At 35.1% G+C, this 22,179-nt stretch overlaps 1 protein-coding gene across 3 annotated transcripts in view; it reads left to right on the plus strand.

Moving 5' to 3' along the window:
- The first annotated feature begins 451 nt into the window (after positions 1–451).
- Positions 452–22,179, plus strand: part of LOC126762230 (LHFPL tetraspan subfamily member 3 protein) — a 32,082-nt gene continuing 10,354 nt past the window's right edge. For 2 of the 3 annotated variants that reach the window (XM_050478821.1, XM_050478823.1), the window contains exon 1: positions 1,118–1,598. The gene's annotated coding sequence lies outside the window, so the exon portion shown is untranslated. Of the gene's footprint in view, positions 499–1,117; positions 1,599–22,179 lie in introns of those variants that run through there. The other variant, XM_050478822.1, reaches the window with a different exon arrangement.

Below are 22,179 nucleotides of genomic sequence, written 5' to 3' on the forward strand. Positions count from 1 at the left end.
ATTATACCTGAGGTTATTGTTTTATAAAATGAATGTGTTCCCGCTAAAAGAGTGGAAGCGGTGGCTCGACGTATGGTTTTTGTAGTGTGTACTTGTCGAAGTAAACCTTCAACCACCACAAATTCAGTACAGTATTTCGAAAGTTTGTGAAAGATTGGAATTGGTTAATTTTCACGTCCCATCAACAAGTATTTCTAATAACAGAAAAAATTGGAACTGAAGGTAAGCCTGATTTACATGTATTTATATACTGACAGGAAATGGATATTTTAAACTTGACTATTTTTTAAACTTTTAAGATCTCAGAAACATATGTAGTATATTCAAGTAATTTTTTTACAGCATTACAGCAAACTTCTGAGGTCCTATTTTACTCAAGGAGCTGAATGAACTAAGAAGAAAAAATCAGTTTATTGAATGTTAAAACTCGGTAATATATTCATACATACATACATATGTATATCTTCAAACGTTCTAAGGATTAAAGAACTCTCTACGGTTAGTATATTTTATATTAAAGTATATTTAATGAGGTTGCGTCGCGCCTTAAAGATGTTGGTAAGCTAGAGTATTATTGCCGAATAGAGATCGGTAACTAAAAACTTGAAGCTGTTAGCTAAATGTAATTAATGTAATAATTTCATTATAATTTCAAAATCTACTTCGTCTGAAAATCCAAAATTCAAGTCCGAATTGTTGCACATTCTTCTACTTTTATTATATGTGTGTATGTATGTATTTCATTCTCACTCAAAAATAAATTTCACTCAAATTATTCCTAAATAACACTCAGTGTCTTTCGGATCGGCTTCTGGCAGTCAAATAAAAAAATAAATAAATAAATAAAAACAAATAAGTTAAGATAAAAAAATATGAAGATATTTAATATTTATTTATTTTTAATGCCTTGACAATTGCATTTTGCCCATTTTGGCAACGTATAACTCAAATTTCAAATATTTTGCTGAGCATGAGAGACACACACATACCTATGTATGCATATACAAATGGTTTCATTTGAGCCATATCTCGCTCACAAAAGTTAGCACCGATCGCCAGCTCCACGCTCCAAGCCAAGTTGTGAGCTCAGCCAAGAGTTTAGTTACTAAAAGTCGTCGGTTTGCGTTAACGTCTTGCGCGGACGATCATGTGTTCGAGTAAATTGTGAAAATTCGTTATTGTCTTTATATTTTTTTTTTTTGTTTTAACCAAATATTAACTCAAAGAAGAAAGCAAAGCATACTTTTCATTACATTGCAGTGCGGACATCCGTAATTCTTAGGAAAATACGAAAAATATAGTGTTTGCAATATTTTGTGCATTTCGCAAGAGTGCAAGTGGAGAAACACGAATGCGACACCACCGGTGACGTTCAAAAAGTCATCAAAAGGCAAAAGCCAAAGCAAGTTTCACGCAAATAGATACACACGTACATAATGCTCTGCATGGATATACTTACATAGTGAATATAAACAAATTCGGTGCATATTTTACTCGCATTGCGGCGTTTTTCTGCTTTAATCGCGTTTTCTGGTGGCAAATGCCATTTGTGCACGACGCTGATCATACTTACATACATACCTACATATAGACTAAAAGTAAGTTAGAGCGAGTTACGAAAAAATTTTCAGTTACTGTGTGAATACTAAAGGTGTTATATGGCTTTTGAACTAATTTAGTGATTGAAACGTGCTTTTTTGGCATTTTGTTATTTCAGTTGGGTAATGGCTTTTAACTGCATAATCGACTATATGGAATTTGAATGAAAGGATAAGGCATATAATAGTTGAAAATGAAAACATTTTTATTTAAGATTCTTGTATACACAATTATTTACATGCATATATTTATATATGCATGTATGTGTAAAGGGTGTTAGAAAATTGCAACAAAACAATAGCCAACTGATATGCCAGAGAAATGTGGCGCGTAGCTATTTTCGCAACAAGAAAAACCTGACGAACAGGTAGTAAACTGCGGCGTATAAAAACAAAAACAAAAACAAAAAGAAAAAAACAGGAAAAAAGAATAAGAATGGTAAATGATAGAGAACAGCGAGTAGCGCGCTGACGTTTGTTAAAATATTTTAGTGGGAACAAGTATGTAGATACACTTCTATATATGTACATACATACATACGTTATGTACATATATGTATGTACCGAAGTCCATTTGTGAATTTATTTATAGCAGATTTTACTATGCGATGGATGCCTACTTGTCAGTTGCTTACTTCACCCAAGAAGAATCTCAGCTTCTTTTATTGTCTTGTGGTTTGGTCTTCGCCCATTGTTTGCACACACACACACCCATGCATACACTCGAATACTTGACGCATGTACATCCACATAATTTATTAACAAGTTCGCTTTAGTTTGTAACTCAAGACTTGCTGTTTTATTGTTATTGTACCTATTTCGTTTTTCGACCGCATTTGTTGTTGTTAACCACATTTATAGACTCTATCAGCGACACATTGACTGTTCGAATTCCAAATAGTCTAACGTACGTATGTATTTGTGTATATAGCCGCTAGATAAGCATTGTATTTGGCCAGCATGAGAAACGTGATCTAGTAATTTGCACAAAACTCTCTACAGCTGAAAAATGAAAACAAATCAGTCTACTCGCACTCCGTCAAGGGGTGCGGTGTAGTTTCACAACACGACTCAAGCGCTTAGAAATCACGTACAAAAGCGGATATAACCATAGAAGTCATAATGTGTTCTTAGCATGAGAATTTGGCAACAATGATGAACAAGTTGCTATTGATTTGTGTATATTTCGGGGAAGTCGGTGGCGGTTTTGCGCATGCGAGTACCTCGGATGAAAGATACAAAGTGACTATTCATGGACCGGCGTCAGTGGGTTGTTTTCAAGCAACAGACCTTTCCGCAAATATAATGATTTAAAAATGCGCCAACAGTTTTCATGTTTCCCGTTATGAGAGGTTCTAAGAAAAGTGACCAGTTATCGCTCCAATTAGTTCTAACTGGTCAGGAGTTTAGTTTGGTCAAAGTTGACCGATTTTCGGTGGTCTACAAAGCCGAACTATACAGAAAATGTGATTTCCTATGATATCCAACCCTAAACTTGGTCAATAATTGGTCATTGCGATTACCCCATTTGAAATCAAATTAACGTTGAGTTCTGTCCGCGAAGAATTCTCACAACCACTTTTATGAAAAATTATTAGTTATTACTCCTACAATCTCTATGTCCTCAGAAGTTCAATCCAACTGCAGTTACTTGAAGCGTTCCAGCCATTTCAGAACGGTTAACGATGTTCCAGGTTGCCGACGGAGGTAGTGCAAATATTATAATACTTGCGAGACAATAACGGTTGGATCAATTACAACTTACGAATCCTTACCTAATATGTTATGTATGACGTTTTCCCTTTAAAATTGTAATCAGAAACACTGAAGAGTCAGTCCGAAATAGAAAGAACGTCTCAAAGTTGATTATAAGTGTAGGTTAGATTAGGCTAAGAGCTCGATCCTAACTGGTATTTCATTAGGACAGCTTAGGACTTCGGTCTGTTGAGGTGCTTAATTCTTCTATATAAGTAATAATAAGATCCTCATAAAATGACAAAGCGCTTTGAGCTTACCAAATGTCTCCTAGTTCGTCGGAGGTATGACTGCTGAAATGTATCACTCTCAATTTAGGAAGAGCTGGACAATGTCGGAGAAAGTACCTGGATCTTTCCACTTCACCTTCTCATATACAACTTTGATATGAATACCTATTGTCTAAAAAGAACTCCTATGAATCCTTTCCCACGACAGTCGGCTCTAAGTAGCCGATACGGAACCGGATTTAGATACGGCCAAGGACTTTCAGCTTGGCACGATGCCTCGAAATTAGTTCAGGAATTCTTCCTGGCGCTACAACAAATACAACTTCTACGAATACCGCAATGTGAAGGTTGCTAAGGGCAAGCAGCTCAGTATATTTCTTGCGTTCTATGGTCAAAATGATCCCTCAGTCCGCATGGAAGCTGGTCATCGACCAACGCCTGCTAAGCGCACGCAAGGTTCATGGGTCCAGTGCTAGGTTTAGTCGAAGATCCAACTTGTTGCCTTTCTGATGTGTGCGGCACAAGATGTCACCTCTTTCTGGCAGTTACCAGCGATTCTGCTATGACCAGACACTTGATAATGAGTACATAGCTTGATGCTATTTCTAGTAAGGACACACATTCGTTGTCTAACTTTGATGTACAACTAGCAAGCTCACTGCTTGTATTGCCGCACGGCAGTCGTAGTGAATGTTCATCTCCCAGAACGAGCCTGTACTTCGGAGCAGTACGTCTACAGCTACTTTAAAAGTAGCCACTTCCGTCTGAAAAACACTACAGTGGTCCGGTAACCTAAAGCTAAGCTTGATGTAGAGCTCCATACAGAAGACTCTTCCTCTAACCCACATTCCTAGCTTCTACCCAACCGTGTAAAGGTGCCCAAGTTTTCTGGGACTCAGTTGAAAAAGGCAAAAAGCTGATTATTACTAAATGAGGTTTCAGACTGGGCGTCTTGGGAAGATTGATATCTTTTTTATATTTAACATAGAAGTAATTAACGCGATCAGCGAATCTAATTTTCTCAAGCTCAAAGCCCTATAATCTCTTGCCTGCAACGGTATTTTTATGGTTACTCAATTTTATTTACTTCAAGATATCCCCAAACCCGAGTTTGGTTCCTTTTGATTTTTTTCAAGTTTGATATAGTCATATTTGGGGTTACTTTTGATTAGGTCATCCCTTACAATCTAAAATGGCTTGACCCACATCCAAATTCACAGATTTGAATTATCTTTCAGCAGAAATCCATAGTAATAAATAAAGATATGCAAATATTTGCCAAGAACCAAAAGAGAAATCTGTCCAAAATTGAGAAAAAAATAACATAGTTAGTAAAATACAATAACAACAAAATACATATTAATTAAGTATGAAAATGAACAAAGGAACTATAAATATAAGTATACATTTAAATATTTCGATCAAGAGAAATGAAAAGCGACTAAAAAAGAAGAAGGGAGAAATGGCAAGCAAGCAAAACGAATGCTTATATTTTGGTTTAGACAAGGTTTGGCAATTTCTTTTTTCGCTTCTACTTTTTCTGTTTGACCATTATGAGCGGAATCCGGTAGAGCACATCCGCACCAGTCGTTTTCTTTGGTGTAATCAAAAATATTGGTATACCCTACATGTTATAATTGCACTGTTGAGATATTGAGTGATAACTCCTACTTTGATTTGTGGATTTTGTAAATATTTAATAATATGTTTTATGATTATGACTTGAGTTATGAACTTTTGATAACACAATAGTAAAAGATCCTCGGATGATCTCGAATAAGACGACGATACTTTTCTGAGCTATTATTATTCGGAATTGTCACCTATTTTTATCACACCAGTAAATCATCTATCGGTTCCTTATAAGTACTAATATTATATCTTCTGGTGAGCCATGTAATCTCGACATTTCTTCTTTTAAAATTTGTTAATTTAAGTAAACTGAGTTACATTTGGTAGCAGATTTTCTACATTCAGGTGTAGTATCTTGTGAATCTATTTTTGATATATTTTTGGGAGAAAAAGTGAATATTCTGGTTATACTGTGAACCATCTGATCTCGACATTTCCTCATTTAAATTTGTTAATTTAAGTAAACTGGATAACATTTGGTAACAGAATTTCTATATTTTGGTGTAGTATCTTGCGAATCTAATTTTTGAGTTTTTGGCCGTTTTTCCCGGTTTTTTGGAAAGGCTGGAGTGGAAAGAGTTAATAAATTAATTTTCTGTTTCGTTCCATCATATTTTTGTCGGCAATTATATTTGAAACTAAAAACTAAACACCCCGCCTGAAGGGTATTATTCGAACCATTCTTCATTTCGCTTGCATGATTTTACTTCTTGTTTCTTCCTGCATTTTCCATTTACTACATTTGGGGCAATATGATCCACATTTCAACATATTTGTGAGCGCTTGAAATTCAAGCCAAAACATTGAAGAAATGCGAACTTCAGTTAACCATGAGTTCATTTGCCCATAAGTGGTGGTAGCGATGAGAATGGACGAACAACTAGTAAACTATTTTCGCGCCACTTACCACAACAACAACTCCAGCAAATAACTTACAATTCATTTTATACTTCGTAGCATGAAACGCGTACTTCAATTGCCACTGCGCATGCGCCGCTTCCTCAACCGCTGCTTGCCGCTGTTAACTCAAGCGTTTGGCGCCACGCTGCATCAACGCGCGAGGGAAATAAATACTAGAAAAAAACCAACTCTTTAAGTGCTTATAAATACCGTCTTATAATAATGTTGCGCTTTGTTTTACTCTTGTAACATTTTATTTGCTGTTATTGTTATTCTGGTAGTCGGTGGGCCGGCTGGCTGGCTGGTTGCTTACAAATGCAGCGTCAAGTCGCCGCGCGTCGTTGGTGGTGTCTTAGATACGGCAAATAATTAAGTGCCATCATAAAAACATTAAAGACACTTTTGTAACGGAAGCTTAGCGAGTTCACACGCTCAGTACGGCTAATTGTTGGGCTACGTGCTGCGTGTGACGCGCTCGAGGTGTGGACTTATAAAAAGTTGTAGACGATGACAGTGAAACAAAGCATTTTGATGGCGGCGTGATTTAAGGTTATTTGGTTGCTGAAAAATACAATTTAATTCTGTGTAGATGTGTCTTTGTAGCTTTGTTGTCTGAATTTTTGTCCACAAGTTGTGAAAATGTTGGGTCTTCTGCATTCTTTTAATACTTTAGCAATCTAGAAAACTATATACCGCTCTACCAAAGCATAACTCACTAAGCTTTTAGTTTGTTCTACAAAACCGGAGCTTTCACCATGCTCTTCAAAACCGTAACAAACCGTTTTGGTGAGCTTTCATGTTGCTTTACCAAATCGTGGCAAACATAAAAAGCTTTCATTCAATTCAGAATGAAATGAGCTTTCAGCTACTTTTACCAAAGTATAACTCACTAAGCTTTTAGTTTGTTATACAAAAACAGAGTTTTCACCAAGCTCGAAAAATCTGGACAAACTGTTTTGGTGAACTTTCTTGTTGCTTTAAAGAATCGACACAAACTTACAAAGCTTTCATCTCATTTTGTAAAAGTAACAAATTGTGACTCACTGTGTTTTCAGCTACTTTTACCAAAGTATTCAGCTTTAAGTTTCTTGTACAAAAATGGAGCTTTCACCATACTCTACAAAATCGTAACAAACTTTTTTGATGAGCTTTTGTGTTGCTTTACAAAATCGTGGTAGACATAAAAAGCTTTCATCTCATTTTGTAAAAGCAGCAAACTGTGACTCATTGAGCTTTTAGCTACTTCTACAAAATATAACTAAATGGCTTTCAGAGTTTTCTTCCCATTTAGAAAAAACTCAGCTCTTTCAACAAAAACATACCCTATTGGCTAACTATGCTTTCAACCCACTTTATAAAAGCTTAATACACTGACTTACTGAGCTTTCAGCTTATTTTAAAAAAAACATTACTAAATGCCCACTGAGATTTCAACCCATTTTGCAAAGCTTTCAACTTCTTCTAAAAAATGCTATATGAGCTTTCGTGCCATTTTGCAAAAGCTTTCAGCGTCTTCTAATACAGCATAACTAAGTGACTAAATGAATGGAGTTTTCATCCCAATTTGCAAAAGCTTTCCGTTTCTTCTACAAAAGCATAACAAAGTTGCTCATAGAGCTTTCAACTTTCTCTACTAAAGTATATTAAACTCAACAAGCTTTCATGCTATTTTGTAAAAGTTTTGAGCTTTTCAAAGCTGGTTCACAAAGCTTTTACCTCGCTCTATTGGAATATATTCTTCTATAAATCATAAAAGGAAAACTGTGATAAAGAGACGGCCAATCGGAAGGGTTTTTTTTATAGATAGATTCCCTCAAGACTTGAGAGTTTTTTTAACCATCAAATGTTTTTATGAAATCAGAAATTCATCCGAGACTCCATTTATATTAACTTCAGAATATTATTGTCATAAAAATGAGGAGAAGGTCAAAGCATATGAATGTGTATACTATATAGAAAGGAAATATATCCAACATGTTATAATATAATATAAAGTTAAGATTGCCGATGAAGTCCATTATAACATCTGTCTGTCTGTTCAAAAGAATGTGGTCTCATATAAGTTATCCATTAATTAGATTTGTGAGGAATTTGTTTTACAAATGTTTTTGGTTTTACTATAAAAACGTCAATAAAAATCAATCCCACTTCATTTGCTGCCTTTTTACAGAATTAGTAAAAACATCAAATTCAATTACAGCCACCCAGCTAAAGACCTTGTACAACTCTGCTTTTAGCGAGTTAATAAAAAAGTTTAATTTGGAACTAATCCACTTTGGCTCACCAAATTAACCACCGACTACTAACGAAAGACATTTATGTTACTTGCTGCTGTCTAATATAGACTAATTAATGTTTTAACATATCAAATTGCACTCAAATCTAAAATAACACCAACACACTTGCAATAGTACACATACATATCAGAGTATATATTTTCTTATACAATATAATATCACATTCCACTTGGTTGTTATGTAATTACGAGCACATTTGTGCCAAATACAGTTGCATTTTGTGTTTTGCTCTCCATTTTGCAACTTAAGCAGATCCAATTACCGACAAAGTGAAGTTTTTATGAAAATTAAGCAATAAAAATGTGAATTAAACAGACATTTTTTGCTAATTAACTGAAGCACAAAAAAATAATATTTATGTATTTCAAGGCAGAGGACTTCTGAAATTATAGTTATCAAGAGTTATCACAAGTGTTAAAAAATCCGTAGACATTTACAGTTTTGTGATATGATAAATATACTTATTTGAGGGGTTACATGGGTTTCCTCGGGTAAAAAACAGTCTTTTTCAACAATTTTTTTCTCATATATTTTATTAGAATTTTTTATTGTTACAAAGATACACTATTAACAAAATACTTTTAAAATTATTGAAAAAAAAATTTTAAACTCAAGCCCGCGTTGGCAGGATGACTCCTTACAGGATCATCTACAGTGAAAAAATACGTATTCTAGTTGAAACCTTAACTCAGAACTTGGACGAAAAAAAAACTGGAAATAGGAACGAACTTCAAAAACACAGTTTCGAGAAAAACGCGTTTAAAAACGGCGCTCTTAGCCTAGCCAACGCTTCGAGAGCTCAAGTTCTTAAGGCTATATCGAAACTATTACTCGGATCAACTTGAAAATTTAGGACAATATTCCAGAGGTATTGTAGAATTTAATAAGATAATAAACATTTTTATACCCTGAACAGGGTATATTAAGTTTGTCACGATGTTTGTAACACCCAGAAAGATGCGTCGGAGACCCTATAAAGTATATATATAAATGATCAGTATGTTGAGCTGAGTCGATTTAACCATGTCCGTCTGTCTGTCTGTCTGTCCGTCCGTCCGTCCGTCCGTTTTAAGATATCCTTTTGCAATTTTGCAAACGTCATTTTCTCTTCAAGAAGCTGCTCATTTGTCGGAACGGCCGATATCGGACCACTATAACATATAGCTGCCATATAAACTGAACGATCGGAATCAAGTTCTTGTATGGAAAACTTTCACATTTGATAATGTATCTTCAAAATTTGGTATAGATTATTTTCTAAGGCAACAATGTAATCTCCGAAGAAATTGTTCAGATCGATTAACTATAGCATATAGCTTCCATACAAACTGAACACATAGTTCTTGTAAGAAATGCACCTTTGACATATTATCTTCAGCAAATTTGAAGTTAACGTTTTTTCTTGTTTGAACTAAACTATGCCAATGTCGTCGTATATCTCGTACCGGCCATCGTTCCATCCGCGGTTTGCCAATGTGCAAAGAACCATAAATCTTCCGCAGAAACTTTCTCTCGAAATTTGTAACGGCGACTTATCAGATGTTGTCATCGTCCATGCCTCTGCACCATATAGCAGGACGGAGATGATGGGTAACTTGTAGAAGTTAGGCTTTGTTCGTCGAGAGAGGATTTTGCTTCTCAATTGCCTATTCAGTCCGAAGTAGCACATGGTTGGCAAGAGTTATTTGAATTCGAATTTAACATTGTTGTTGGTGTTAATACTGTTTCCAAGATAAACGAAATTATCTACGACTTCAAAGTTATGTCTGTCAACAGTGACGTGAGTGCCAAGTCGCGAATGCGACGACTGTTTGTTTGATGACAAGGAGATGTTTCGTCTAGCACTTCACTACCAGACCCATTTGTTTCGCTTCCTTATCCATTCCGGAGAAAGCAGAACTAACGGCGCGGTTGTTAAGGCCAGCAGCTGTACACTCTTCTAGAAGATTGTATCTTCTCTATTTAGCTCTGCAGCACGAATTATTTTTTCCAAGAGTAGATTGAAGAACTTGCACTAAAGGAAGTCGCCTTGTCTGAAATCTCGTTCCGTTCGATGCGAACGGCTCGGAGACGTCCTTCTCGATCCTGCTTTTGGTCGTAGCAACTCGGGCTGACATATGGAACGCGTACAAAATACAGCTTGTTCAAGAACTAAAGCCGCTCGGTGTTCCCAAGCGACATCGTTTCACTCTATGGGCTCTTGAAAAGCTCCAAGAAGATCCAATGGTTTCGAGCCGAATTTTCTTCAGCGATGAGTCCTATTTCTGACTCAATGAGTATGTAAATAAGTAAAATTGCCGTATTTGGGACGAAGAGCAACATAAAGAGATTCAAAAGTTGCCATTTCATCCAGAAAAACAACGGTTTGATGTGGTTTGTGGGCCGTTAGAATCATAGACCTTTTCCTGTGGAGATATGTAAAGTCGAAAGTCTATGCAGACGATTCCGCTTCGATTCAGGGCTTGGAACAAAACATCACGCCTGTCATTCGCCAGTTACAGGCCAAATGCTCAAGTAATTAATCGAAAATCGGATTTAACGGATGGACCATCTGAGACGTAGCCACGACCAAAATATTTGAAAGAAAGTTTCTGTGTTTTTTCTTTAAAAAAGTGGTGAACTTCGAAATGGATCACCCCTTATATCCATTTAATTGATCTCCAATGAAATTGTTCAGATCGGAGCATAATACTCTTATATAAACTCAATGATTGGAATCAAGATAAAGATATTTATATACTCCTTTATGCTATAAAAAATGCACCTGTGAATGGTATTATAGGTTCAGTACAACCGAAGTTAACAGGTTTTCTCGTTGCGTACAAAGTTTTGATCGTTGCAGGTTGCAAGGGTATAAACTGTTCGGTTACTCCTGAATTTAACCCTTCTTTACTTGTTTATATAGAAAACAACCTGTTTATATTTTTTCTCATATAAATAATTTAAAATTTTCCATAAATCTTTATAATCCATACAAGTCATAAAACACAAAATACCACCAAATTCATACTCGTTTATTATTTCATATTCCGTTACTCCCAACATTCTTGCATAATTCGCATGCAAAAGCCAGTCGCCATTCTGCGGTGAGTCACTTTCGTAGATCAAGTGGCGCATATCTGGTGCCCGCAAGAGTGCAAATTATGCAAACCGCTACAAGCGGGCGGCAAATTATGCTCCTACATAGTACATATGTATGTTTATATATGTATACATATAAACAGTTAAGCATATTTTACTACTCTGTGAGAAAGCAGCTGTAATTACAATTTCATTAAAAATCAAATTACCAGTCATTGAAGCAATTACTTCCTCAATACTTTGCATGCAAACACTCAACTACTAGCGTAATCGGAATTTTCGTAAAGTTTACCGATTGTTGCCTTACTGCCTACAAATCTATGAGTGTGCGCACAAGCTTGCCAGACGAGTTTCGCAGCGTTCGCAGCGAATTCATGGCGCAAATTCATTTGTCATCATTTCTTGTTTTACTAAGGCATTTCTACTCACTTACTAAAGTACTAAGTACGCTTATGAATTTTGATTTTGTCCAGCATAACCGGACCACAGCGATCATCCGTCAATTTATGTCGTTATTGTTGTTGCTGCTGATCGTGCCATAAAATAACAGCATTTATTATTAGCCAACGCCAGGCGGCGTCAGTGGCATCCCACAATGTGGCGCAACAATTGCTGATTGCAATTTTTTCCCGATCGACGATCAATTTTTTCCCGATCAAGGCGATAGTTGTGTGTATATATGTATATATAGTGCGCCGTTACTTGGCTGCGTTTCGCTTGATTGGCGACTGATCGATCGGCAGCCGTGTGTTTTGCTCGTTGGATCACTCAAGGCGCGGTGTTGCTCGATAACTGGTTGATCGAATGTCTGATGAGTTAGCTGACTAGTTGGCTGCTGATTAAATTTGTCTGGCTATTTGTCTCGTCATTGCGTCGGAGAGGCTGTTGTGTCTGGTCAGTCGGCCTGCGTCTGGTTGGGTGTGCAATTTCTGCGATGTTTTTGCGATGAAAGCTGTTTGCTGGTTAAAAGTTGATTGTCTCCAAACTGTAATGATGATTGCACTGAAAGCATTTTGTTGTCATAAAAACGTGTAAAAGCTGGGTAAATAGTAATTTCGCCTCGTCAAAGCAAAGCAAAGCATAACGCATAAGTGCTTGTAAACATCGTAATTTTTTAACATTAAAAGCTGCGAATGCAAAATGTAATGACACTTAAAAAAGTATTGTAAAAATTTCATATTAAAAAGCAATTTTTCTTCTAAATAAAAGTTATGTGTCAGGCAAATTTCAAAAATTAATATTTTAAGTTATTTTTTTTTTTAATACAACTTTTTTGGTTAGGAGTTGGGTCAGTTGGCAACTTTCAAAATTAAATCTATGAAGAAAAGAAAAGGGACTTTAAGCCAAATTATTATTTTTATTTTTTTTTAATCCTTGACTGGCCCAACCCTTTAAAAAATGTGAGTCGGAATAAGTAACGAGTTTTTCAATATTGTCGCTACAAAAGTAGACCAATAGGGCCTGTAAACGACGCCATATTTTTTCCGCTCTTTTGACATTTCTCTTCTGTAAGGTTTGCTATTTCATCGTAGAAATGTATATGTACGATCCAACAACGAGTTGAAATTATTAAAATTCCCTACCGAATTTAGACGTCGTTGTGGCGAATTTTGCGAAAAGATCTTGGCCTACATCCTTACAAGATCAAATTGACGTAAGAATTGAAGACGCTTGTCGTATGTTCGTGAATTGGGATGAGCAAGAACTTGAAAATGATCCGGACTATCACGATGAGGCGGAAAGGGGTATTATAGCTTCGGTGCAACCGAATTTTATTCTCTTGGTTTTATTATTTTTTAAATATTTTAAGAAATAGATGTTATAAATAAATATTTTCTGAAGTTACCATTCGATTCATGATCGAAACTTTCTTTTTTGCTTATTATTTGACATCGCGTATCAGGGAGCGTTGATTGAACCATCAGCAGCAGCCGCATAATTGTATAAATGTGTTGAAATGCGTCGAGACGCCTTTTTGTTGTGTTTACGCCATATGAGAAACTCACAGCAATTGTTTACATTACTCTTTGTGGAGTTATAAAAGCTTTACTGTAAAGCTTCCACAATTTAAACCATTGTAAAAGGAGTATAAGCTTTCTCAATTTCACTGAAATTAAATATTATGTATTATAATATTATAAACTCGATTTTATTGGACGTGTGTAGATCCCATAATGGGTTGTGGGTTTAGCTTAGGCTGGAAGCCATATCCAAAGTTAAAGCACAATTGCACCTAGTGAAATTGTTGGCTTCAGCTTTCTTTTGTTCAAGAATTGTATTTCGAACCACACAAAATCTACTGGATCAGTTCTATAGATTCCATATGTTGGTGTCCATTCTTTGTGTATCAAAGACAAATGATTTAGTTTTTTAGAGAGATTCATATTGATTTAATTATAACTGCCAATAATCCTTTAACATGGGTTGGAACTACAATCAGATATTGAAAAACATGTCAGAAGAAAGTCACAGCAGAGTTTAGCATTCAAGGAATAAAAGCTAAATAAATATCTTTACTATCGAAAGTAGAATTCTTAAAAGAGTTGCCAAACCTTTTCAGAAAATTATAGCGAAGAAAGTAGTCTTAAATCATATTAATTCGCCGGATTTTAAGAGAAATTACGATAGAAGCTTCCAACTATTAAATAAATTAAGCGATTCAAGAACCAATTCGTTATTTTAAAAAGCGTTTTAAAAGCTTAAGAAAGGGTTGCGTACTTCGATTTAAAAAAGGTTAACGGCTTTTTTTAAACTCTTCTTCAATACTCTTCTTAAAAAGAAAGCGTGTGAGCTTTTTTAAGTCGAAGCATTTTTCTCTTCTTAGAAAGAAAGTTTGTCAGCTTTTTTGAATCGAAGCATTTTTCTCTTCATTAAAACTTTTCTTAAAAAGAAAGCTTTCGAGCTTTTTTGAATCGAAGTATTTTTTTCTTCTTAAAAACTCTTTTTAAAGAGAAAGCTTCTGAGCTTTTTTAAATCGAAGCATTTTGCTCTTCTTTAAAACTCTTCTTAAAAAGAAAGCTTGCGAGCTTTTTTGAAACGAAACATTTTTATCTTCATAAAACTCTTCTAAAAAAGAAAGCTTGTGAGCTTTTTTGAATCGAAGCATTTTTTTCTTCTTTAAAACTCTTCTTAAAAAGAAAGCTTGCGAGCTTTTTCGAATCGCAGCATTTTTCTTCTTAAAAACTCTTTTTAAAAATAAAGGTTGTAAGCTTTTTTAACTTGAAGTATCTTTCCATTTTGCAACTGTGAAAGCTTTCACTTGAAAACACTCGCATTAATACTCAAACTTTATTGGTTCCATTCAACGCGGTTTGACTGTAAAAAGTAAGTACAATGTATGTAAAGAAGAAAAATAATGAAAGTTGATTTAATAAAAGTATGACACAGCAATAAGTGTAAAAGCTCACAACCTCGCAATTGGAAGAGTCGCGGAGACAGTGGCAGCTGAAGTGGCCACATCCGCTGCAAATAAGCGCTGCCACACATCTGACGCCTGTTTAATGGCCAACGATGGAAATAGAAATAAAAAAGCATAATTTTCACTTAAAGTACATTTGCAGTTGAAAAGTCGCTGAGAGAAGCGAAGTGAAACACAAAAAAAACATAGAAAGGAAGTAAGTGCTTGTCGGTGAAAGAATAGTAAAGTATTTAAAGTCTTAAGCGAGTACGAAATTAGTTGAGAAGTGCACTTTTTAAGCCACAAAATATTGGTGAAAAGCATTCATGGGCGATGCACCAACAAAGTAGAAGGGTAAAAGCTTTCATATGCAAGTATGTTTACCTACAAATATGTATGTATGTTTGCACACATATCTGTTGGTAGTTCAGTATGAGCGTACATATGTAAAAATTGGGTCAAGTGAGCTCCCTTTCCTTTTTTGTTGATGCAATTTCAGCTTTTACTCCGCCAATGCTAACAACTCATGTACAAATATTTATGTGTTTGTGCTTGTGGTTGTGTGCTAAATGCCAATATAAATAATGTGCATACATATGAAGATGCTTGCATGGTTTTATATATATAGACCTGTGTATGCGTACGTGAAAATAGTGAAAACAAAATGCAGCAAAATGCATTTTAGCATCGTTTGCAATAAGCAGCCTCATTTATTGCTTCGCTGCGATTTGTTTTCTTACTTAAATATTTATAAAAGAAAAACGTTGCTAAATGCCAATCAAATGCTGTATATATGTACATATATATGTATGTATATATAATGTGTTTTAAGAAATTGCCAAATTTTAAGATTTTACGTTTGTTTCTCAAAATTTTTATTTTTAACAGTTTTATTCGTATCTATACTATAGTGCAAATGTAAATATTAAATTAAATATTTTTTATCAGAAAAAAAATATTTCAAGTATATATTTATTTTTTGCAGAAACATGTTTTTGGAAAATGGGTTTGTTTTGTGTCAAAATTTTTTTTTGTTAAAAATTAAAAAAAAAAATATACATATATGGCAAGTAATATTCACATTCGATAATTACAAGCATAAATACAATTTTAGCTTTTAGCTAGAAAAAAATTATTTAAAATCAAATATTTTTCTCCTAAAATACAAGTAGTTTTTTTTTTTTTTCAAATAATTTTTTTTTTTCAAATGTGAATTTTCATGTCAATATCTATAATATTTTTTTCCATTCTTATATCTAGAAGTCCAACTGTGTATGTATGTAGGTTACCATGAGAAACTCAATTAATAATATTCAAAAATATATTAAAACTAAAATGCGGGTATTTTTGAAGCAATGTACTCGCTTATACAACAACAGCAGTAAGCCATAGTGATTGTCCAATCAGCCGCCATTCGAAGCCCATACACACCTTTTGTCATTATTATTATTTTTAACTCGACTGCATCACTATTTAGAAGAGTGGAAATGTCAAAAGTTTGCAAGACAAATGTAACAAAACAAATTCAATGATGTGGGAATATACACACATACAACTATATTGGTGCTTGCAGAAGCGTAGCTAAAGAGGTGTTTCGCATATATACCTTTGAATATAATATATTGTAGTGACTTGAGTAATATTTGGCTATTATTTAGACTAACTCAATCAATTTTGGTGTCAAAGTAATATTTATGACATGATACTACATATATGCTAAGTATTATCTGATGAGTGAGCTCAGTCTAAGAAAACTCACAAGTACCTGAAATTTTTATAATAAAGACATGTTTTGTTTTTATTAAAATATTTATTTTCACATGTACACGGAAGTTGCTCTAACTATCTCCATTATCACAGATGAGATGGCAGGGGCCACTTTTTACTCAGCAAGATTATAGTCCATTCTACCAAACTAAACCATTCTCTACAAAAAAATCTTTTTTTCCTGTGTTAATATTTTGGGTAAATATTCGTCCTTTATGTTGAGCATTTAAAGAGATACCTACACAGATCTAAGCTATTTCGAGGTTTTTTCGAATTTAAAGCTCTTTGAGTATTATTAGTGGCATTTAAAAATTTGAGACGTGGTAAGCCGAATATGCTTTTTTTTCAAATTTTATTCGGAGTTTGGTATGTTAAGACTTTTTTCTAATCATTCATTTGCGGTTATGGGTTTTGTGGAATAATTGTTTAGATTCAATCACCCGACAGAAGTTATTCTTTATATCAAATTAACTGAGCTTCTTGGTAATAAGTAAAATATATGTAAGAATAATGAGGCCGACTCTCCATACTTACAACAATAAATGTTCAAGTTCCAAATTTAGATTTTCATATGAAAAATAATTTTCTGTACTAAAATGCAAAGATGAAGCATAGTGAAGATTTTTTTTACATCAAATAGAAACATTTAGAGAGAAAGAATTGAAAAAAAAAAATTTTGCAACATCCTAATGTATAAATATGTATGTAAATATATGTAAAAACCTACTTCTTCAAGTATTGTAATAAAACTCTTTCGTATCGACTTCAAAATAGGCTCTTGAACTAATACAAGCATGCCAGCATTTAGTTAAAGTTTTCAGATATGAATCAGCTATATTGTCAAACATCCTCTGCTGGACTTCGGAAAAGGTTTAGGTCTTTTGGTATGAGGCCACCCTTGATGCGATTCATACCCAAAAAATTTTTACCGAAATGTGTTGAGTAGATCCATAAGCACAAAATTTCAAAGGAACTCTCTGTTAAATTGGTTCTTTAATGGTAAAGAGACACTGAGAGACTTTTCGTGGCGAAACGAACAGCTGGCAAGCACACACTATTTGACAAATTGGGATCAAACTTTATACGAAACAAGAAAAAACGTTAACTTCGGCTGCACCGAAGCTAATATACCCTTTCTTTTAGTAACTATATGTCCAGTTTATATGGAAGCTATGTGCTATAGTAATCCGATCTGAACAATTTTGTCGGAAATTATGTTATTACCTTAAGTAGTAATTCATGTCAAATTTCGTGAAGATATCACGTCAAATGCGAAAGTTTTCCATACAAGCCTTTGATTCCGATCGTTCGGTTTGTATGGCAACTATATGCTATAGTAAGCCGATCTGAACAATTTCTTCCGATATTACACTATTTCTATGACCAATAACTCACACCAAATTTCGTGAAGATATATCGTCGTATGAGGAAGTTTCCCATGCAAGCATTTGATTCCCATCATTCAGTTTGTATGGCAGCTATATGCTATAGTTGACCGATCTGAACAATTTCTTCGGAGATTACATTGTTGCTCTAGAAAATAACCTGTGCCAACTTTTGCGAAGATAGATTGTCAAATGTGAAAGTTTTCCATACAAGCTCTTGATTTCGATCGTTCAGTTTGTATGGCAGCTATATGTTATAGTGGTCTGATATCCTCAGTTCCGATAAATCAGCAGCTTCTTGAAGAGAAAATGACGTTTGCAAAATTTCAAAACAATATCTTAAAAAGTGTCTCAAAGTATATATACAGACAGACGGACATGGCTAAATCGACTCAGCTCAACATAGTGATCATTTATATATATACTTTATAGGATCTCCGACGCTTCCTTCTGGGTGTTACAAACTTCGTGACAAACTTAATATACCCTGTTCAGGGTATTTAATATTCAGACAGAGGGTATTTTTAAAGTGCCTTAAGACAGTTGAAGTGCCGTATCGCAGTTCGTGTAAAGTAGTCATCTTTGAAGATGGCAGCGCTTAACACGAAAGTCGATAGGTTCTGCGGCCTCACCATCGACAACTCTTTCAGTGTGTAATGCTGTGACATTTGGTGTATTTATAGATATAATATGAGATATATTTCTGAAAATAGTTTGCATACAATTTATTTATGTCCACATTGACTTAAAATTTTGTCATAATAATACTTAAAATTTCCCCCTCCAGATAAGTTGTTCCAATGCCGTCTATGCCTCGCAATGTTTTTTAGCAACATGATTTCTCTTACTTGTATTGTTGCTCCAGCTTCCATTGTTAATATTTTTAAATTTTTTTCGCCATCGGCTATATGTTAAACCAATATATTTGTTGTTGTATTGCCAGAGCACGCAAACGACCTTAACAATTAAATTGGCGTTCGTTAATGGGTTTATTTTCTCGATTTTATGCACTGCAGTAGTATTTTTCACTTTTATTGACTACGCAAGAGCAGTCGGTGCAGAAGTTTAATTTGCCACGCCATGAACCCTGAGTGTCATGTGACTGTGTGTATGTGAGTTTGCATATGCACACATGCACAAGAGACTGAAAGGCCGTGCTTATAAATATATATGTATACCGATATAGATATATGTGTATATAACTGAGCGCGTAAATATGAGGTGTGCTAGATCTATTTAGCGCATAATTGTAATTGTTCGTGCATTTTCGGCTGACGCAAAGTAACATAATAAAAAAAATAAACAAATAAAAGCAAAATTGAAAAGCAGCAGCAAAATGCAGAAAGTAAAATAAAGCAAAATGTTTGCGCGTCGAAAAAGTTGTGCGAATCACGTAGCATTTTTATCTGGTCGATTATGTGCAGGAGATATGTATGCGCGGCCAAAGAATGCTGTCTGGCATTTTTTTCTCATTTTCTCATTTACTCATTACCTTTTTTGAGTTGCGCTTGCAAAACTCGTTGAAAAAGCGAATATCATTTTGGAACAGAAGTGAGAGTGTTTTCGTGTTGAACGCGTGTTTTCAATGTTTTTTTCGTGATTTTTGATTAATGGAAAGCGCTAAGTGATGCTGCATATGGGCTAACGGAAATATGTTTACGTTCATCTTGCTTTAAATGTATGTGTCTGGCATTCACATGGTTTGCACCTCATTTCAGTGGCTATGTGGCAGCGGGTTCGTTGCTTAAGTCTTTTGTTTTTTTCGTACATCGCCCGTTTGGCTAAGCTTTGGATGGTCGCAATACTAGGTGGTGGTTATTAATTGCTAGAAATCAATTTTTAATCGATTAAGTGAAAAGCCGTGAGCATTTAAAGTTGAAAGTTTATTGTTTTTGCTAAATCACTAAATGAAAATGCAGAGTTAAATCAATGCAATTTTGAATGTATTATTGCTTGAGAAAGTGCTGACCTAATAAAGTTATTATTAAGTGTTAGTTAGCGTTTAGTATGCGATTTTTTGATATATTAGCATTTTTGGCGAATTCCTCTCGGTCTAAACGCTATTTTTTGCATACTTATTACAACAATATAATGATTAAAAACTAACTGTTATTCACATCTGTTACGTAATTTATCGGAGATTACTTAGTTGCCTTAGAAAATAATCTATACCAAATTTCGAGAAAATACAAACGAGCAGCTTCTTGAAGAGAAAATGACGTTCACAAACTTTCAAAACGATATCTTAAAAACTGAGGGACTAATTCGTATATACAGACAGACAGTCAGACAGACGGACATGGCTAAATCGACTCAGCTCAACATACTGATCATTTATATATATACTTTATAGGGTCTCCGACGCTTCCCTCTGGGTGTTATAAACTTCGTGACAAACTTAATATACCCTGTTCAGGGTATAGAAAAACAAGTAAGGAAGGGCTAAGTTCGGGTGTCACCGAACATTTTATACTCTCGCATGATAAAGTGATAATCGAGATTTCATTATCCGTCATTTACATATTTTTCAAATACCGTATTTGTGTAAAGTTTTATTCCGCTATCATCATTGGTTCCTAATGTATATACTCGTATTATACAGAGAAGGCATCAGATGGAATTAAAAATAGCGTTATATTGGAAGAAGGCGTGGTTGTGAACCGATTTCACCCATATTTCGTAATTGTCATCATAAGTGGGCGACGCCATGCCCATTTTCAATTTTTAAAAAAAGCCTGGGTGCAGCTTCCTTCTGCCATTTCTTCCGTAAAATTTAGTGTTCCTGACGTTTTTTGTTAGTCGGTTAACACACTTTTAGTGATTTTCAACATAACCTTTGTATCGGAGGTGGGCGTGGTTATTATTCGATTTCTTCCATTTTTGAACTGTACATGGAAATGCCTGAAGGAAACGACTCTATAGAGTTTGGTTGACATAGCTACAGTAGTTTCCGAGATATATACAAAAAACTTAGTAGGGGGCGGGGCCACGCCCACTTTTCCAAAAAAAATACGTCCAAATATGCCCCTTCCTAATGCGATCCTTTGTGCCAAATTTCACTTTAATATCTTTATTTATGGCTTAGTTATGACACTTTATAGGTTTTCGGTTTCCGCCATTTTGTGGGCGTCGCAGTAGGCTGATTTTGCTCATCTTCGAACTTAACCTTCTCATGAAGCCAAGAAATACGTGTGCCAAGTTTCATCATGATATCTCAATTTTTAATCAAGTTACAGCTTGCACGGACGGACGGACAGACAGACATACGGATTTCAACTCTACTCGTCACCCTGATCACTTTGGTATACATAACTCTATATCTGACTCTTTTAGTTTTAGGACTTACAAACAACCGTTATGTGAACAAAACTATAATACTCTCTTTGGCAACTTTGTTGCGAGAGTATAATAAAAAGGGCTTATAGTACGTTTAGGCGTCCTAAAACCGTTATTCAATTGGTAGTCGTTCGCCGTTGTCAACACCTTTCTCTCGAAAACTCGTAACGCTGACTCATCATATGTTGTCATCGTCCATGCCTCTGCACCATATAGCAGGCCAGGGATGATGAGTGACTTGTAGAGTTTATTTGTCTTTGTTCATCAAGAGAGAACTTTACTTCTCAATTGCCTACTCAGCACCTGTTGGCAAGAGTTATACTGCGTAGGATTTTGACGATGACGTTGTTGATGGTGTAAATGATGGTTCCGAGATAGAGGAATTATCTACGACTTCGAAGTTATGATTGTCAACAATGCTTGATGAATTTTCCTATGCTGGAATCTAGTACTGTTGATAACTATATTTCGGGGACCGGCGAAGTCGATCAGTCTCAACCCTTTTGGGAATGTTTCATCCGTCGGGGCGTAGACGCAAATAAGCGATGTGTTGAAAAATTTCGTTTTGATGGGGATTTTGGCTAGATGTTCATCTACCGGAGTGAATGCTAGGACTCGGCGACGGAGTCTCTCTCTCACCATGATTTCCACACCGAATTTGCGCTCCTTTATATTAGTAATGTTTCGCCTTCTCACTTAAATATTTTAAATTTTGTCCGTTTGATTGAGTTTATATGACATTGATCTATTTTAAGTTAACTAGAATGATTTTAATATAAAAATTTCTCGGATGTTTAGCAT

Source organism: Bactrocera neohumeralis, chromosome 6, assembly GCF_024586455.1.
Source record: "Bactrocera neohumeralis isolate Rockhampton chromosome 6, APGP_CSIRO_Bneo_wtdbg2-racon-allhic-juicebox.fasta_v2, whole genome shotgun sequence".
Taxonomy (NCBI): Eukaryota; Metazoa; Arthropoda; class Insecta; order Diptera; family Tephritidae; genus Bactrocera; species Bactrocera neohumeralis.